General features: G+C 47.7%; 1 protein-coding gene across 1 annotated transcript in view; it reads left to right on the top strand.

Moving 5' to 3' along the window:
- IBTK (inhibitor of Bruton tyrosine kinase) overlaps positions 1 to 15887 on the top strand; it is a 1971965-nt gene that overhangs the window by 1419109 nt on the left and 536969 nt on the right. The window lies entirely within an intron of this gene.

The following is a 15887-nucleotide window of genomic DNA, read 5'->3' as shown; positions in this document are numbered from 1 at the left end:
AGTTTCTGATCTGTCTTTGTTAGTAGTAAACAATCACTGATCTCTGGGTCATACTGCTCCCAGCCAATGACTGCCCTCTCCCCAAGCCCCGCCTCTGGCAGCCATCCGCAGATTTTTACTGCATGCTCAAGTGTTGGGAGTCCTCGTGTTTAGCTCTCAGGTTTTTTGCTGCGTTTTCATGCTTTTTCAGGAGATTTTCTAATTTTTTCGGTTTATTCGAGCCTCAAGCTCCACCGTTTCTACTTCCGACAACGGGTATCCATTTCAGAATTCTTCTATGCCCCTCAAGGGTGAAGTTTTCGTCGAGTTTATACTTCTTGGAGGATTCCGGAAGATCTGCGGCCTACCTCAACGGACATGGCCCAGGACAAGGGAAGCTCGACGCCCGGATCCAAGCTGTTCAGGTGCTGCCCTGGATGCGGATTGCAGAACGTTTTCAAGGAGGACGAGCACTCGCGTTGTCTCTACCGTCTTCATGAGGATAAGACGCACGTGGAGAAGGACTGTGCGTTCTGCAAGAACCTTTCGGAACGGACCAAACAAGATCGTCGTTCCCGCCTCGCCGCCTGGCTGGAGAAGGGCACGGCAGGTGAGAAGGCAAAGAAAAAGTCTGATCGGGCTTCTAAGTCCTGTGAGGGTGCCCCGGTGACGGGGGCCCAACAGAAGGCCAAGCACCGCGAGTCCGCGGGCACTTGGAGTGCCTAAAGGTCGGGCTCTTTGGCTGCCAGGCAGGGCGCTACTTCCCTGGCACGTTCGAACACGAGCCAGCGCTCTGGTTCGGGGAAGAGGAAGTCCGAGAACCCGGGTAAGCCGCTGGAGCGGACCAGGTCGATCTCGAAGGGGGAGCGAGGCGCTGACCCTCCCCCCAAGGCGAAGGGCCAGGACGCACCTAAGGTGGTGAGGGCTTTGATCCATCCGGCAAAGGCCTCTGTCGAAGTGGTCGCTGCGACCCTGGCGAAGCTGGATGAGACTACGCCAGTGGAAACGGCCTCTGGGCCCAGAGTATCCCTGCCGCCGCGGAGGGAGTCCTCTTTCCAGCCCATCGATCCAATCCTTATGTACTGAGATAAGGACGAGATTACCACGGACCCCGATGGAGGATCCAGAACCGGCCCCGTCAGGAAGCCCTCCGAACAAGCAGAGGAGAGTCCACCCCGCTTCGCCCTTTCTGCCTGCGAGACCTGTGGACCCCTCGTCCTCGTCGGACCCTAGAGAGGATATGGCGACGGACACAGCGATGTGGACGGACGATGACGGCGGCGATGACACAGCGGACATCCCGTCATCACCCACCCCCCGCAGGCTTCCCCAGCTGACGAAATTGGCTCTTTCCATGCCATAACCAGGGCATCCGAGCTCTTCCAGCTCTGCCCTGAAGGACAAAAAAAGGAAGGTTTTCTGTACCAACGACGAGAGGCCAAGAGGAAGACGCCCCTCGCGGTGTCTTTGTTCGACGACATCTGGAACAAGGGGCTTGCTGTCCTCAAGAACCCTTCCACGGCACCCGCCAAGAGGGACAGGTACGAGAAGAAGTACCGAGTCCCCGATGCCGCCCCCTTGTGCCTTAGGGCCCAGCCCATGCCGGACTCTGTCGTCTCGGCAACGGCTAAGAAGAAGGCAGCTGGTGCGGTGGCTTCAACTTCCACTTCCCCGCCAGACAGCGAGGGCAAGAAGTTGGACTCCATGGGACGAGTCATCTCGTCGGCGGCGACGACGATTAAGGCGGCCAGTGCCTTAGCAATCGTGGCCCGCTACGACAGGGAGCTCTGGTTCAAGATGGCTCCCCTGCTAGACTTCCTACCTGACAAGAGGGTGGAGGCCCTAGAAATTCAGCAGGAAGGCGAGGTGGCGTCGGATCACGCCATAACGGTGGCAACGGACATTGCTGATACCGGATTTCGCCAACTGGGCAACAGAGTTTGCCTCCGACACCGAGGATGGCTCAAGGCGACAGACTTTCGCCAGGACGTCCAGACCAGAGTGTTGGACTTGCCGTTTGACAGCAACAACCTCTTTGGTAAGGCGGTGGACGAGTCTTTACAGGCCATCAAGACCAACTCGGAGACGGCCCGGGCCTTAGGGCTGCTTCAACAGCGGCGGCTCTTTCGGAGCTCCGGAGGCAGACAGGGTGCCTCCAAAGGTTCCAGCGGTGGCTCCTCCACTTACCGCCAGGCGGCCCGCTCCTCTTCCCAGGAGGCCTACAGAGGTCGCGGCAAGCAAGGGGGATCCCGCCGTCATCGCCAAGGAGGCCAAGGCGGCAAGGCCGCCTCCAAGCAAGACTGACCCGGCCGTGTTGTCGGGCCCCCACGGAAGCACCCCGGTGGGAGGCCGGCTGACGAAGTTCGTCAGCGTGTGGGAGTCCATCTCCACCGACCGTTGGGTGTTGGACACCCTGGCCAACGGGCACTCGCTGGAATTCCAAAAGAAGTGCCCTCGCATTCCTCCCGTGGCCAGGAAGGAAAATCGCGTCCCTCAACTGCTGTTGGATTCACATGCAAACCCTCCCACCTACCCCTCTGCGGCTCTTCACTTGGTCATACTGCCACTTGGCGTGCTACCAAATCTGAGGATGGCTGCCAGAGGCGGGGCTTGGGGAGAGGGCAGTCATTGGCTGGGGGCAGTATGACCCAGAGATCAGTGATTGGTTACTACTAAGAAAGACAGATCAGAAACGAAACTGATACTGATTTTTTCTTTACCGGGGATTCCCAGCCTGAAGGGGAATATTCATGAGCATGTGAATCCATGCCAGACCCATGCCGGAGAACAACAGTTACAGGTAAGTAACTTCCTAGAGACATAACATGTTTGTGTGAAGGACACATCACCTAGCTCTTCAAGGAGGATATGGTTGCAGATCGAATTAAGTATAATCGATCAAATAGATGGATGGATGGAAGGGATGGATGGAGGGATGGATGGGATGGATAGAAGGAAGGGATGGATGGATGGATAGAAGGAAGGGATGGATGGATGGATAGAAGGAAGGGATGATGGATGGAAGGAAGGGATGGATGGATGGAATGGAGGAATGGATGGATGGATGGAATGGAGGAATGGATGGATGGATGGAATGGAGGAATGGATGGATGGAATGGAATGGAGGAATGGATGGATGGAGCTGATAGAATGGATGAATGAATGGATGGAGCTGATAGAATGGATGAATGAATGAATGGATGGAACTGATAGAATGGATGAATGGGTGGATGGAGCTGATAGAATGGATGAAATAGATTGGATGGAATGGATGAAATGGGTAGAATGGGTGAAATGGATGGAATGGGTGAAATGGATGGAATGGGTGAAATGGATAGAATGGATGCATATGGAATTAATGAATGAATGGAATGTATGTATATGGAATGGATGGAATGGGTAGAATGGATGGAATGGGTAGAATGGATGGGATGGGTGAAATTGGTAGAATGGATGGGATGGATCGATGGAAATGGATGGAATCAATGGAAGCATGTGGAATGAATGGATGGAATGTATGTATATGAAATGGATGGAATGGATGCAATTGGATGGAATGGATGGATGCATTGATGGACTGATGGATGCATTGATGGACAGATGGATTAATGTAAGAAATGGACGGATGGATGGATTAATGGAAGAAATGGACGGATGAATGCATTGATGGATTAGATGGATGGATTAATGGAATAAATGGATGGATGGATGCATTGATGGAATGGACGGATGGATGCATTGATGGAATGGACGGATGGATGCATTGATGGAATGGACGATTGGAGGCATTGATGGAATGAAATGGATGGGACGGACGGACGGACGGACGGATGGATGGATGGATGGATGGAATTGCCCTACCCTCTAATTTCCGTGTGTGCCCACCGTGCACGTGTCTCTGTGTACCCTGCTTTCTTGTTCCCTATGCTTTTGTTATATATGGTAATATTAAAGGACATTTGTACCGCGCACTATCACCACCGAAGTGGTCCCCTGGCGCTCTGGCGGCTCTGAAAAAAGGGGAGCAGAGGGGCTGGGTTCGTGGGAATAAGCTGGAAAAGTGCAAGAGAGCAGTGATGTGCTGTTGACAGCCTCAGCCCGGTGGGTCCGTTGGCTGGGCTTGGGTTGTTTTACGGTCCGTAGTCGTCGTGTGCTGTTGTACAAGTCTATATGTGGTTTGTTTTGTTGTTGCATTGTTGTGAAGTTTGTGCGGATTGCTGCGTTTTAGGCTTGTGGTTGTGTTTGGTTAGAGTTTGAGAGATGTATGCAGAGGGATGGAATTGTTAGTTAGTTAGTTGGTTGGTTAGTTGGCATTGCTGTCAATTGCAATTATGGGATTCCATCTAGATGTGGTATATTACATTTCTATCCAAATGCCTATGTCCCCCTCCTATCGCTGTAAACCCAGCCCCCTGTCACTGTGTCGCTGTATTCCTTGTCATCCCTGTGTTGTCACTATGTATTCCAATGTATTACCCAACCCTCTCGTCACTGTGTGCCCACCGTGCCCGTGTGTACCCTGCTTTCTTGTTCCCCATGCTGTTGCCATATATCTGTATTCCCCCCTCCTGTCGCTGTAAACCCAGCCCCCTGTCACTGTGTGTCCATGTGTCGCTGTGCTCCATGCCATCCTGTTTACGTGCCTGGTCTCGGGCGCTTTAAAGATGAACCATCATATCAGATCACTACGCTTAGTCTCTACTATACACCATCACACAACTAGAACACAGCTATACCCCTGATAAATTCGGCCTAGCTGTTCACATTCGAATACTACCCCATGAACACCTCATCACCCTAATAAAACGCAGCTATCCCATGACATTCTGGCCTAGTTGCTCACATAAGCGTCCTTCAGGCCTAACGCAGCCAGAACCCAGTCTGGGTGTCCACCCACCAGACTGCACACATCCAACTGATATCTTCAGCACCACACCCAACGCTAAGATGTAGCTACCATCCGGCAATTACATCAGCTGCACACATAACTGGTTCACCCACGCACCTTACGACACCATCTCTCCCTACTGCCCAGAACTGCGGTTCCCGAGGGCGTTCAACCTACCAGCGCTTTGAGATCATACCAATGATATATAGAGGGCCATATAAATGCCAAGTAACATAACATTACATATAATCCAAGGCATAAATTAGTTTTCAAAAATTGATCAGCAGAGTTGCTAATTAACATTCTTTTGATTAGCAAATAGACCCATTTGATTAGTAATTTTGTACTAATATTTTTAATGTCACCAGAATGTATTTGTACCCAAGATATAAAATGAGCAACACTACAGCAGTTTTGCGTACCGCTGAAATAAGACATTAGAGTCAGGCCTTGCAAATTCTTTAAAATTCAGCTAGACCTGCAGCTTAGTTTCCCTATTCAACCTAAGAGAAATGCACTCGACGCATAGCAGTGGAGGACAACAAATTTAAAATGTTATTTCTCCAGCATGGGGTCTGGCATGGATTCACATGCTCATGAATATTCCCCGTCGTCCGGCTGGGAATCCTTTATTTAGAAAAAAATCAGTATCAGTTTTGTTTCTGATCTGTCTTAGTAGTAACCAATCACTGGTCTCTGGGTCATAGTGCCCCCAGCCAATGACTGCCCTCTCCCTAAGCCCCTCCCCTGGCAGCCATCCTCAGATTTTTACCACACATTGAAGTGTTGGGAGTGCTCGTGCTTTAGCTCTCGAGTTTTTTACTGCGTGTTGTGTTTTTTCAAAGGGTTTAATCTCTTTTTCGGTCAATCGAGCCTCAAGCTCCACCGTTTCTACTTCCGATCAACGGCGACCCGTTTCGAAATTTTCTACGCCCCTCAAGGGCGAAGTTTTCGTCGAGGTACTCTTCTCGGAGGATTCCCGAAGATCTGAGGTCTACCTCGTGGACATGGTCCAGGAAAAGGGAAGCTCGACGCCCGGATCCAAGCTGTTCAGGAACTGCCCCGGATGCGGATTACAGAATGTTTTCAAGGAGGATGAGCATTCAAGATGCCTCTACTGCCTTCATGAGGACAAAACGCACGTGGAAAAGGACTGTGTGTTTTTGCAAGAACCTGTCGGAACGGACCATGAGGGACCGCCGGACCCGACTCGCAAGCTGGCTGGAGAAGGGCCCAACAGGTGAGAAGAAGTCCAAGCGGTCTTCTAAGTCCTGTGAGGGCGCCCCGGCGACGGGGGCCCAACAAAAGGCAAAGTACTGCGAGTCCGCGGGCACCGTGAGCGCCAAAGGGTCAGGCTCTTTGGCTGCCAGGCAGGGCGTGCCTTCACTGACGCCATCAACCGTGAGCCAACACTCTGGCTCGGGGAAGAGGAAGTCCGAGAACCCGGGCAAGCTTCTGGAGAGATCCCGGTCGATCTCGAAGGAATCGGCCGAGGGGGAGCGAGGCAGTGACCCTCCCCACAAGGTGAAGGCCTCAACTGCACCCAAGGTGGTGAAGGCCTTGATTCACCCGGCTAAGGCCTCTATCGAGGGAGTCGTGGTGACCCTGGCGAAGCCTGTGGAGGCTACCCCAGTGGAAGCGACCTCCGGGCCCAGAGTTTCACTGCCGCCGCAGAGGGAATCCTCTTTGCAGCCCATCAACAAGACCCCCATCAAGGCCCAGTAGGAAAAAGAGGGGGGGGCGACAGCCATTACGGACACGGATACAGCCTCTGAAGAAGAGCTGGTTGAAGTCGTGAAAGACCTCAACAAGAGGTTTGCGAAGGTTCGATCCCAGGGGAGAGATCCTCAGGAAGTGATCGAGGAGAGCGTCAACGGCGACGACGAGGCTCCAGTGGGGGAGCAGCCATTTCGCCCGCCGCAACCAACGCCGGGGCCGCAGGACATCTCGGCGGCCATTTTGATGGCATTCCAAACCTTATGCACGGAGATAAGGACAAGGTTGCCTCTAATCCCGACGGGCGAGCCGACGGAACCAGGCCCGTCGGGAAGTCGGCCAAACAAGTGGAGGAGAATTTATCCTTGTTAGGGAGAATTCTCTGTTTAGGCTGAATTTCCTAACCTAGTGAGTCCCCCAGCAGCTTTGCTGGATTTTTGGGGTTTATTGTTTTTCTCCTGCCAAGAGTGAGACTTTTACCCTCACTCTTGGACATGATTTGAGTGTGTTTCTTTGAATCTAGATGTGTTTAATGGGCTATGGGGTCTTTTACCCCATAGGGCTTCATGTGTTTTTGTGATGTGTGTTACACAGCACCCTCAGTGCAGTAACACACGGGTGTCATAGTGGCCCCGCAGTATAGACTCCATACCCTGGGACTGACTACTGGCTCCCAGGGCATGTAAAGTCACCATTGACTTTACTAGTCTTGAATTCTGAACAGAACCAGTACAAACCATCATATTGTGGACGTACTGGCTGGGGCAATTCGATTGCCCCGGGGTCTGTTAGTCGAGGGGGCACGTCTCCGTCCCCCCTGATCGAGTTTTGGCTGGTGGCAGTGGATACTACTTTTTATATTCAACCACGAATATTTCTCTATGGGATTTTCCCATTGTTCGAGGCTACTATCTTTATTTATTTAATTACGATAGCCTCGAACATACCGCTGGTTTATTTAATTATTATTAATTCTCCGGTTGGTATTTTTTGCCAGAATTCGGTTCTAAAATGGCGTTTCTGTTCTCTTCTGTGACTCCAACCCAAGTCGAGCCCTTTGTTCCACGTTTTGGCAGGCTTCTCCAAAGTGGTGCCACTCTGTCTGGGGTACTTAGGAGGGGTGGAGGGGGATTTAGGCACCCTGGACTGAGTTGCCTAGATAACTCAAGTCGCACTCCGTCCTGATTGGCCCAAGTGGTGAGCCGGCCGGCTCACTACTTAGCATGTTTGAGTGACAGCTAGGCTGAGTGAATGGGGGTTTTCTGCATAAAAGCAGGGCTTTGGGGACTGGAACTTCAGAAGTCGCCACAGGACCTAAGAATCCGACGAGGGAGAAGCTGAGCCGACCTGCCACGACGACACCACCGGTGGAGCCCTGCTGGACCGTCTCACCACTTTTCCCAACAACAGAGGAGATCTCCCGCCGGAGAGTCTTCTTCGTTTGACTGGTGGGGATAACCAGTTTCACCGTCTTTTCGCCTTCCCGACGCATTTCGTGGCCGCCTTGCCTGTGCCAAGCACCCCGGCAACCGGAATACGACGTTTTACCACGACCGCAAAATAAAGGGTAATACCTTTAACCGGAAAACTCAGCGGCTGGTTTCTTCCCTAGCAGTGCAACAACCTTCATCTTTCCTCCATGTCGAGATCTTCTCTTCCCCTGGACGACGACGAGACTTGCACCCGCTGCCAGGAACAACTGCCACCGCTGGAGGATCCTTCCCACTTAAGGTACCGTGTCCCGCCTGGCTTCCCTTGCCACCGACTGTACGGGGTAGATTTAGCAACCTGGTAGATTTAGCACCCTGGCTAAACTTTTCTGAGCCTCTCTAAACTCTTTTTGAACTCTCTGTAAGACTTTCAAAGCCTAGTGTAACTGTGTGATCTTGGGCGCATTTGTGCTCTGCTCTCTCTAAGAGTGGGCCCAGCCTATGGACTTTGGCTCACAAGTGACTTTTGCTCTTCTGCCATGCTAATAGCGTTCCTAAATCTTAGAGTGGTGTATCTTTACATATTCTGTCTTTTTCCCTCCCTTCTTCATGCGCTTATTCGAGTGCCATCTATAGTAAAGCGCTCACCTCTGTATGGAAATAAGTGGTGTTAACTAAGACTTATCTGATGAGCAATAAGGGTTGTATATATTATAATAGTAACTGTGTTTAGAGTGTTTTACAATAAGAGTGCTGGAGTGTTTCAAACAGTGTGTTTTTAAATAAATAATTATATACTTTGATACCAAAGCTCTGGTCAGTGTTTGTTTGTATTATTGTGTCTGAGTGCCTATTGTGTATACTTTGTATACTGCCTAACTCTTCTTGAGGGAAGTCTGACTGCTCAGCCACAGCTACCAGGTAAATCTGGGTGGTGCAGACTGCTACCAAGTGGGTTTACTGCTAACACCTGTAGTCCTAAATCTTTTGCAGTGTTCCCAAAGGGAATTGCACAGGTTTCTACCTAACACCAACCTCGTCCAGAATCCGTTGCACGAACGTTACCGCAAACTACCCTGAACCGTGTGATCTTGAGCAAAAGACTGTTGACCCATTGACTTTGGCCCTAAGCCTTTTCTACATGATCCTATCACTTTAGTTCCTCTGGCTCAATTGCCCTGAGTACTTACCTGTTGGTGTGGTTCAATTTCTATTAACTTTGTCTTTCCCTCCTTTTTAAATTGCTGGAGTGCCATTTTGCTCCCACTTCATTTTGTGAGCTTAAATTGTCTGGAACTTATTGGGAGTAGTGTGGTGTATTAAGAGTTTTATTTTTAAACTGCTTTTGATAGTGAAATGTTATAAACTAAAGAGTAAATAAATGTATATTCTTTTACTTGGAAACCTTGAGTCAGTGTTTGTTTGAATCATAGTAATTGCTGTCCTTTGTGTAACTATTTGATACTGCTCACTTCCTCTTGAGATAAGTCTGGCTGCTCAGCCATCGCTACCACTTTTACTGTGTAGTATGGGCTTGCACCAAAGGTGAATGTCTACTGTCACTTGTAGTCTTAATTGTGTGTGCGGTTCCCAAAGGGTACTGCAAATAATTCTGCCTAACACAGATCATTACACTCACTTGACTTTCATCACACTTCCTCACATGGATGAAAGGTGGAACACGAAAGCACACTTTAAGCGAGGCAAAACACACAAGGAAACAGCAGTTCCATGTTGAAGTTTAATACAAGGAAAAGATGGCAAGACCAGAGAGGGTTGCAAGGAGGGAAGCACCCTTGACCTGTAAAGACCATTACTTTCACAAACCTTGGAAAGTAAGAAACTGAAGACCAGGATCTAAGGCTGATCAAACATGCACAGTGTGTCAGAGGTACCTGGGGCTCTCCTGCATCGATAACCAAGGCAGGAAGGAGCGATTGGCACTGCAGTGCTGTCCTTGGCTCCTACAACAAAGCGGCGTCAGAAAAGACAGCACAGCCGGTGAATCGGAGAGACTGATTCCAAACCAGCTTGTGTTTTGAACCAAGGTTGCAAGCAGCAACATTGTATTAAGTGAACAGTGTGTGAGGCGTTTGGGATGAACAACGCAGATACAATTGAAAGCCAAAGACAATAGTTGAACTTTGTAATTGAACTTTGGGAGGCTAACAGAAGATGCCATACACAGAGTGGTCTGGCGCCATGTGGGTGCTCATTCGAAAGTGTGTTAGGTATCCCAACTGATGCTGAATATGAGAGAAAGAAATATTGAGATCGAAATGGTCATGCAACGGGTCAAACTAAACCCTTTGCACATTTGAAAGTCTTCGGTAGTTTAATCTAAATCACAATTGGTCCGAGCCCGTCTGAGGGAGACTAATTGAACGAAAGAAAGGGATCTGAGCCAGGAAGAGGGGGATCCAGGGTGACCACCCAAATTGAATACTGAAGAGAACGTTTGCGTGTTTCTGGTAGAGCAGGTCCTCTGCGTCAAGAGACTTGCGAGAAGTAAAGAGACTTGGATGCAGAAGGTCCTGAACTGGGAAAATGGAACTGTATCCTTGTGCCGCAGAAGCCAGAGTGTGTGCTTTGCTGGAGGGACCCGCCTTGCCCCGTGATGAAAACGTGGGAAACGGCCTGAGCATCCTGACATATTACCCCACATTATTTGTAAATTAGTGGAAGGGATTGCCAATAGTTTTATTTTAGTATAGGCCCTTTTTTTTGACAAAACTTCACTAGGACTGCATCATTATTATTTGATGGTCGTAGCTTGCTCCCATCTGTAGATTTAGGCATTTATCACACCCTTGTGCAAGTTCAATAAACACCCTGGAACTGTGGTCACTTTTGTTTGTCTTACTGTTGATACCATGCCTTCCTTATAGTACTGTCAACCATTTAAAAAAAGACCACCAAACAGGCCATCCTCCCACCCCCTTCCAAGAGGATAGAAGAGGTGCCACCTGAGCAGAGAGGATCGGGCTGGTACTCCTTGTTACTGTCTAGCACCAAAGAAAGGAGGAGGACTCCATCCCATCCTGGACCTCGGGCCCATTAACAAGTTCCTGAGGAAAGACATATTCGGGATGGTCACTATTAGTTCAAGGTCCTCCCCTTTGGCTTGAACTCCACAACAGAATGGCCGCAAAAAGCCCTATGCGCGCTAAAACCTCTGAGAAGTGCGCAGGGAAACCGGAAAAGTTGGCTGCCAATCTACTTTGCCTGTGTCAGTGGTAGAACAGGAGACCGCACTGCCAAAACCTGTCATTGGGCTGCCCACAGAGTAAAATGGAAACTACCTGAAAAGGCAGTGCTTTATTGCGAGGAAAATCAAAGGTGCCCTGAAATCCTTTTTTTCCCTTGGCTGTAGAAATTGCAAAATCATGGTTCAAAACATCAGAAGAGATCCAACATCCTTGCTGGGTGTTAACCATCACCTTACTTAAGGAATCCCCATAAGCACACAATGTCAGGAGAAGCAGATTTCATCACAAGAATATCCACATTAAAAAAGGTGCTTGCCTGGGAAAAATCTGTCAGAACATGGGCGCAGTACCGCCGCCTGCCTGCATGACAGCTGTCAGTTAAGTGCCACTATTTAATTTCTATGATGAAAAAGACTGGAATTGGAGATATGTTTGCCTGTTTTAAAAATTGCAACTTTAATTTCAACAAAGAACAATGTAACAATTTACTTAAAGTAACCTGATTTAGCAAAACTTCAAAGAAGCTTCCCCCACTGGGAAACACACCACCTTCTCCTTCCCCCCAAAAGGGCAGGAACTCTGTCGGATGTTAATGGAGGGTGGAGGAGATTTTTCTCTGTTGCTCTGGCGAGAGGCAGACTTCCTGGACTGAAAGGGTATGCAAATTTAAGTGTCAACAAGAACTCCTGCCAGCAGGAAGAGAGGCCTGGATTGCTCTTGGCCCATCAAAACTTTGGGTGCGGGACAGACAGATATGTGTATCCTTAAACCACAAGAAAGTATCTTTTTGGAAAAGATTGACAGAGAACTGTGCAATATTGTAAAAATCTGTAAAATATAGTGTTGTAAACATGAAAATACTGGTCACATTTTGAAACTACTCAGAACAATGTGCTATGTTCAGAGACAGCACTACAGAAATTGTGATTTTGTAGCAATTGTGATGATGCTAGAAATATGATACTTCACATGATTATGCCCAGTTGTCATGCGCATATATGTATAAAAATGTGGACAAATCTGACATTGGGTACCCGACCAAAAGCGTGAAAAACTGTCAAATCTGAACCAAAGCTCTCGCCGAGATGGGACGCTGATGAATACTTGCTCCACTAAATCTGTGATGTAAATGTTATTGATAGCAAGTTGGTAATATTGTAAATATGCTTTATGTGAAAAATAGATTTACTGTGCAGAAACAATTCTCCCTGGATTGTAAAATAGAGCATCATTATGACACCAGAATTTCTTCTCCAATCAGGGGAGAGGACAGACCCTAACCAATAGGATTCCTAGAGGGTTGTCTAGTATATTCAGCCTACCCACCATTTTGGAAATACATAAATAGAGACATCTTAGGACCTAGAGGACACAGACACATTCACCCATCAACTGATTGCTGGCGGAGCACTTTGCAAGAGAAATCCATATCCAAGACTCCAGAACTTTGAAAGCAGAAAGTCCCATTTCCAAAGCTGAACCCTTCTCAGCTTGGCCTTTTAAAATCCTGGAACCCGATTTTACCCCAGACCTCCAAGGGGAACAACAAAAAGAACAGCCTGGCTGTGCTGTTTCTGCTTTCTTGCCAAGAATTCTTGCTAGAATCCACAGATCCAAACCAGTAGAGCAGAGCTGTGAACCAGAACCAACCCGTCAGATCCAGTCCAGAGTATCGTGCAGTGTCCAGAGTGCCATGCTGAGTGCAGAACCCGAGCGCCCTGAATTCCGTCCGGTGGGCTAGCAGAATTCCAGTCCAGAAATCTTTGACCAGATCCCTAACGGGCCTATTCCAAACCGTAGTAATGAGGATCTATAGCATAGAATTGTCCATAGCCAGTATCCTATTCATAAGTAATCCTATCCAACCCATTCTATCATATCCAGAACTGCATTGTAGCAAATCTTTTGTCTTTCCTGAATCTTTCTCACATTCCTATAGTCCTTTGGTATTGGTAGTGTAATATCATCTTTGCACTAATATATTTTCTGAAGAAAGGCAAGCGTCTCGGCAGGCCAAATCAACCAGTGATATCCTGGGCTGGTGGCTGCGCTGTCGTGTAGCTTGTGGATTCATAGTTTCTTTAGTGTAATGAAATCTTCTCTGTAATGTTCAAAAGCGCATCTTTCATTTGCAAATGTTGACTCTTTCTGAGAAAAACCGACCTCTACTAAAACCTCTGTAACGCCCATACCATGTATGCTAGAAACGAAATTTAAGTGTTAAATTGAAGCTAAAATCCTCCCCTTTCCAACCTTCCCGCGCGCCAAAAAGTTTGCCGCAAATTTCCGTTTGGCTCAATTTCATCACATGTAGAACAGCTGTTCTTTGCATCCAACCTCAGAATTAAGTGTTCAATCTGCTAGTGACTCAATAATTGCTAGTGTTTATCTGAAACCATAAAAAGCGGCTCCCACTAGTTCTGAATCCAATTTAGTGAATTAAATCCATTTTTCAGTGTTTTTAACCATTCATTCAAAGCCACATTTAAACCATTTTGACAAGTTGCAATCATTCCTGTTTCTCTCTGTCTGCTGGGGAAATTGGGATTGAAACTGTATTTTTTGAGTGTATATCACTGAAACCTGTTTTCTCTCCTTCCATCTCTTTATCTTGCATATTGGGGGGATTGAGTAGTGTGCAGGGGGAAAACGTGACATTGCATTTGACTGAACCCACACAAAGTATTATTCTATGCTGCATTATTTTTCTTATCCTTGTTCCTTCTGATTAAAGGGATTGTTGGTTGTGACAGCACCCCATTGGTGATCCTTGTATAAATATCAAATTGTGTGATATATATATTGTGAAATCCATAAAATCTTAACTTTGCAAAACAGCCTGCTTCCTGGTTCAGTGAGACCGGGGGGATTGAAAGAGAGGGGCGTGATATAAGGGTACATCATTCAGAAATAAAAGAACTTATAGACAAAAATAGATAATTAAGGGTTTCAGCAGTACATCACACACTAGGCATTGACTTAGGTGGAGTGCCGGGTTGAAATCACTTACAGGATTTTCACCAAGCTGATGGCGGTTGTGGTGACGCAACTCAGGAGATTTCAGCACCTGGACGATTGGTTAATCAGAGGAAGGTCTTCAGAGCAGGTATTGAGTGGGGTCAGAAATGAGAGAAGGACACAAGGTTGTTGTATTCTTAACTAAAGATATTTTTATTAAATAAAAATGGGTTGGAAAAATTCCTCTCTAGCCGTATTCTAAAGAGGAACTTCCCTACCTAGAAACTAAAACTACAGATCTGCTCTGTCACAATGTCAGTAACTGAAAAGCAATCCTTGTGTCCAAAACAACCTATCCTGACCCTCACACCTATAAACAAAAAATAATAGGTGCAAGGAAATTTCTTTAACTTGATGTTTGAAAAACTGTTCAAAGCCAAAAGTGGTAGAATGATTCCAACAAAAATGTTCTCCAATGTAAAGGCCCTTGGATCCAGAAGGTGGTCCCCTTCCCCTGGATTGTTAAGCAAGATGGCAAAATGTCTTTTTAGCTAAACCTTCCTTGGTGTCTTCAATGGACTCAAAGTTCTTTTCAACTAAAAATGTCTATACAAGCAGTTGTGTAATGGTCTTTCTATAAAAGTTATTGTATCTCGGCAGATTACCTCTTGTAGTCCACTGCCAAGAATCATTGAACCATTTCATCTGCTTGGTATACTCACCTGTCAGGGCTTCTTATATGTTTCACAGTTACCTGATAAACCATAATAGCATATACCATGTGGTGCTCGGTATATCTATCTGTGGTAACATTTCACCCATATGTACTTGCTCAAACATCTTCGCCACATTGCCAGCTTATGCATCTGTATTTGATTGGGGTTTTCTTTTATACTTTGTCTTGTCTGCTTTCAAACATTTTTCTTATTGAATCTTGCCTTTAAACTGTGCCTTGGCCCCAGAGTCCCTAGCTGTTTTGGGCATAGTCACTGGTCCTTTCCATCATATCTGACGTTGCTCGCGTCTCTGCGTTATGGTTTCTTCTGCCTTCCATGCTGGAGTGTGCGAGCACTCACATGACGCGGCTCAGCGGACACACGCCAGATCTCCTTCTCGGCATCTCTGCAGCCCTTCTTGCTCGCATGCAGCATCTCGCTCCCTGTCCTAGCGGCCTTCCCTGCTTAGCCTTCTCTCTGTGTGCCTTGCGTTTCGGAGTCGCAGCGTGGATGGGAGCGTCTCCTTCTGCACCTCCTCCATAATGTGGTTGCCATTTTTAAATGTCTTGCTCATTGCAGGTTTGGAAAACCAACTAGTCCACACGTTGTACTTCAAGCTCCTGTCACTTTGCACAAACTCCCTTGTCCTCCTACTCATCTCTAACTTGGTGGTTACGGGAGTTTCAGTAAATAATTTTCTTTGGGCTTTTAAATCCTGGATGATTTTGCTCACGGATTTCATAAAAAGGCACATCCAGAACAAAAGGTGTTAGGTGTGAGGTATGTGTGTTTGGGTGAAAGGTGGGGACCTGACTAGAATGACAATAGGCCATTAAGAACTCTGGTATCAGAGGGTCTTCCTATGGGGAAGGTGTGAACACTGCAACTCCTTCAATGAAGTCCTGACATCTACCCGGTAGTTGTCTTCTCCCATGTGATCCTCCCTCATATAACCGCCCCCAGGATCCGGATCAGGGGTCGGCTGCCGCCC

The sequence above is a fragment of the Ambystoma mexicanum genome, chromosome 4p (assembly GCF_040938575.1).
Source record: "Ambystoma mexicanum isolate Mex_15411 chromosome 4p, UKY_AmexF1_1, whole genome shotgun sequence".
In the NCBI taxonomy this organism is placed as follows: domain Eukaryota; kingdom Metazoa; phylum Chordata; class Amphibia; order Caudata; family Ambystomatidae; genus Ambystoma; species Ambystoma mexicanum.
Note: the sequence above shows the minus strand (reverse complement) of the source record. Positions and strands in the feature narration are given on the sequence as shown.